This window comes from Mastomys coucha, chromosome X (genome assembly GCF_008632895.1).
Source record: "Mastomys coucha isolate ucsf_1 chromosome X, UCSF_Mcou_1, whole genome shotgun sequence".
Taxonomy (NCBI): Eukaryota; Metazoa; Chordata; class Mammalia; order Rodentia; family Muridae; genus Mastomys; species Mastomys coucha.
The window spans coordinates 10,038,374-10,043,094 of NC_045030.1; the positions used below are offsets into that span (position 1 = coordinate 10,038,374).

The 4,721-nt window shown below is 40.1% G+C and overlaps 1 pseudogene across 1 annotated transcript; it reads left to right on the top strand.

Moving 5' to 3' along the window:
• Window positions 1-2,032: 2,032 nt before the first annotated feature.
• On the top strand, window positions 2,033-4,436 carry LOC116091791 (annotated as a pseudogene). Its single transcript, XR_004119087.1, has one exon. The product of XR_004119087.1 is annotated as a heat shock protein HSP 90-beta pseudogene (transcript).
• The last annotated feature ends 285 nt before the right edge of the window (window positions 4,437-4,721 follow it).

Sequence of the window (4,721 nt, forward strand, 5' to 3'; positions counted from 1 at the left end):
GGGTTTCCCAGATGAAGATGAGAGTTGCTTTCTATTTCTGTGAAGAATTTTGTTGGAATCTTGATAGGGATTCTGTTGAATCTTTACATTGATTTTGGTAGGATGGCGTTTTTCTATGTTAATCCTAACAATCCATGAGTATGGGAGATCTCTCTATTTTCTGAGGTCTTCTTAGATTTCTTTTTTAGAAGATTTGGAGTTCTGGTCCTACAGACCTTTTACTTGCTTACTAAGAGTTACAACAAGATATTATATAATATTTGTGGCTATTGTGAAGAGTATTGTTTTCCTAATTTCTTTCTCAGACTGTTTATCATTTATATAAAGGAATGATAGTTAATTTTATATGAAATCACTTTGCTGAAGTTATTTATCACCTTTTCATATCATCTGCAAATAGTGATACCTTGATTTCTTCTTTTCACCAGTTTGTATTCAGATGATCTCCTTTTGTTGTCTTATTGCTCCAGCTATAACTGTGAGTACTATATTGAATAGATATGGAGAGAGTGGACAGCCTTGACTTGTCCCTGATTTTATTGAGATTGCTTCCAGTATCTCTCCACTTAATTTGACATTGGCTGATGGTTTGCTCTATATTGTTTTGATTATATTTAGGTAAGAGTTTGAATTCCTGACCTCTCCAATACCCTCAACATGGAGGAATGTTGTACTTTGTCAGATGCTTTTTCATCATCTAATGAGATGATCTTGTGATTTTTTTTTGTGTTTGTTTATGTAGTGGATTGCATTAATGAGTTTTCATATATTAAGTCATCCCTGCATCCCTGGGATGAAGCCTACTTGATCATGGTAGATGGTGGTTTTGATGTGTTCTTGGATTCAATTTGCTAGAATTTTACTAAGTATTCTCTCTCTCTTTTTTTTTGAATTAGATGTTTTCTTTATTTACATGCCATACAATATCTTCTTTCCAAGATAAATAACCTACACAAAAAAGCAGATACACTGAAACTAATAGAAAAGAAAGTGAGGAAGAGCCTCAAGCACATAGGCACAGGGGAAAATTTCCTGAACAGAACACCAATAGCTTATGCTCTAAGATCAAGAATTATTAAGTATTCTTGCATCAATATCCATAAGCATAATTGGTCTAAAGTTTTCTTTCTTTGTTGGGTCTTTATTTGGTTTAGGTATCATAGTAATTGTAGCTTTACAACATGAATTAGTTAGTGTTCCTTCTGTTTCTATTGTATGGAATAGTTGAAAAAGTGTTGGTATTAGCTGTTTTTTTAAGGTCTAGTAGAATTTTGCACTAATGCCATCTGGCCCTGGGTATTTTTAGGGGATAGGAGGTTTTAATAACTTCTTCTATTTCCTTAGCTGATATGGCCCTGTTTAGTTTACCTGCTCTTCATATATATATAGCATATATAGTATCTGTTTTTGTCATCCATTTCATCCAGATTTTCCAGTTTTGTTAAGTAAAGCCTTTTGTAGTAAGATCTGATTTTTTTAAAATTTCCTAACTTTGTTGTTATATCTGCCTTTTCATTTCTGATTTTGTTAACTTGGATACTGTCTCTGTGCCCTCTAGTTAGTCTGGCTAAGGGTTTATCTATCTTGTTGATTTACTCAAAGAACGAGCTCCTAGTTTTGTTGTTCTTTGTATCATTCCTTTTTTTTTCTATTCTGTTGATTTCTTCTGCTCCAAGTTTGATTATTTCCTGCTGTCTACTCATCTTGGGTGTGCTTCCTTCTATTTGTTCTAGGGCTTTGGGTGTACCATTAAGTGGCTAGTGTAGGATCTCCCCAATTTCTTTGCCAGGACCCTTAGTGCTATGAATTTTCCTCTTGGCACTGCTTTCATTGTGTCCCATAAGTTTGGGTATCACCATTTTCATTGAATTCTAAAAGGTCTTACATTTCTTTATTTCTTCCTGACCAAGTTATCACTGAGTAAAGAGTTGGTAAGTGCTCTTGAGTCACCCCCGCACAGCCTAGGCTTGCCATGTGAGTTGGACTTGGTCCAGGCCTACCACCCTTCTCTGTACTACTACTTGGCTTTCCCATCAAGATGCCTGAGGAAGTGCACCATGGAGAGGAAGAGGTGGAGACCTTTGCTTTTCAGGCAGAAATTGCCCAGCTCATGTCCCTTATCATCAATACTTTATATTCAAATAAGGAGATTTTCCTCCAAGAGTTGATCTCTAATGCTTCTGATGCCCTGGACAAGATTTGGTATGAAAGCCTGACAGACCCTTCCAAATTGGACAGAAGGAAAGAGCTGAAAATTGACATCATCCCCAACCCTCAGGAGTGCATACTGACTTTGGTGGACACAGGCATTGGCATGACCAAGACTGACCTCATAAATAACTTGGGAACCATTGCTAAGTCTGGAACAAAGGCATTCATGAAGGCTCTCCAGGCTGATACAGACATCTCCGTGGTTGGGCAGTTTGGTGGTGGATTCTACTTGGTCTATCTAGTGGCAGAGAAAGTGGTTGTGTTCACAAAATACAATGATGATGAGCAGTATGCCTGGGAGTGTTCTGCTGGCAGATCCTTCACTGCTCTTGCAAACCATGGTGAACCCATTGGCTGGGGTACCAAAGTGATCCTTCACCACAAAGAAGACCAGACAGAGTACTTAGAGGAGAGGAGGGTCAAGGAAGTGGTGAACAAACATTTGTAGTTCATCGGCTATCCCATCACACTCTATTTGGAGAAGGAGCGAGAGAAGGATATCAGTGATAATGAGGCAGAGGAAGAGAAAGGTGAGAAGGAGGAGGAAGGTAAGGAGGATGAGGAGAAGCCTAAGATTGAAGATGTGGGATCTGACGAGGAGGATGAAGGCAGCAAGGATAAGAAAAAGAAGACAAAGAAGATCAAGGAGAAGTACATTGACCAGGGAGAGCTGAATAAGACAAAGCCTATCTGGACCAGAAATCCAGATGACATCACTCAAGAGGAATATGGTGAATTCTACAAGACCCTGACCAACGATTGGGAACACCACTTGGCAGTCAAGCACTTCTCTGTAGAAGGTCAGTTGGAATTCAGGGCATTGCTTTTCATTTCCCAGCAAGCTCCCTTTGACCCTTTTGAGAACAAGAAGAAGAACAACAACATCAAGTTGTATGTCCATCATGTGTTCATCATGGACAGCTGTGATGAGCTGATCCCTGAGTACATCAACTTTATCCACGGTGTGGTTGACTCTGAGGACCTACCTCTGAACATCTCCAGAAAAATGTTCCAGCAGAGCAAGATCCTGAAAGTCATCCACAAAAACATTGTGAAGAAGTGCCTTGAGCTCTTCTCTGAATTGGCTGAAGACAAAGAGAACTTCAAGAAGTTCTCTGAGGCATTCTCCAAGAATTTAAAGCTTGGAATCCATGAAGATTCCACTAACCGTCGCCGCATCTCTGAGCTCCTTCGATATCACACTTCTCAGTCTGGAGATGAGATGACTTCCCTCTCAGAGTATGTGTCTTGCATGAAAGAGACACAGAAGTCCATCTTCTATATCACTGGTGAGAGTAAAGAGCAAGTGGCCAACTCTGCCTTTGTGGAGTGTGTGTGGAATTGGGGTTTTGAGGTGGTGTATATGACTGAGCCTATTGATGAGTACTGCGTGCAGCATCTCAAAGAATTTGATGGGAAGAACCTGGTCTCTGTGACTAAGGAGGGCCTGGAACTATCAGAGGATGAGGAAGAGAAGAAGATGGAAGAGAGCAAGATAAAGTTTGAGGATCTCTGCAAGCTCATGAAGGAGATCTTGGACAAGAAGGTCGAAAAAGTGACAATCTGCAATAAGCTTGTGTCTTCACCCTGCTGCATTAGGACAAGCACCTATGGCTGGACAGCCAACATGGAATGGATCATGAAGGCCCAGGCACTGTGAGACAATCTACAATGGGCTACATGATGCCCAAAAAACACCTAGAGATCAACCCTGACCCCATTGTGGAGACCCTGTGGCAGAAGGCTGAGGCAGACAAAAATGACAAAGTTGTCAAGGACCTAGTGGCGCTGCTATTTGCTCTGCTCTCCTCTGGTTTCTCACTTGAAGATCCCCAAACCCACTTGAACTGCATCTACCGCATGATTAAACTAGGCCTGGGCATTGATGAAAATGAGGTCACTGCCGAAGAGCCCAGTGCTGCTGTTCCTGATGAGATCCCCCCACTGGAAGGTGATGAGGATGCCTCCCACATGGAAGAAGTAGATTAAAGACTCCAGGAAGCCCTGCTCTCTGTATAGTATCCCTGTGGCTCCCCCAGCAGCCTTGACTGGCCTGACTAACCTGGCTCTCTGCTCATCTACAAGAATCTCTTCTATCCTGTCCTTGTGCCTTAAGGCAGGAAGATCCCCTCCCACAGAATAGCAGGGTTGGATGTTGTGTATTGTGGTTTGTTTGTTTTATTTTCTTCTGAAATTAAAAGTATGGAAAATAAAGAAGATGCAGTTTAAAAAAAAGTTATTAAGTTTCCAAGGGGATGTGAGTTTTTTTGTTGTTGTTTTTGTTGTTGATGCTGTCTAACCTTAGTTCATAGTGATCGGATAGGATTCATGGAATTATTTTAATCTTCTTATACCTGTTGAGGATTGTCTTCTGAAAGATTATATGGTCAATTTTGGAGAAGAATACCATGAAGTACTGAGAAGGTATATTCTTTTGTCTTAGGGTATATATATACACATATATATGTATATAAAACATTATAAATAATATAAATGTTATATATATATAT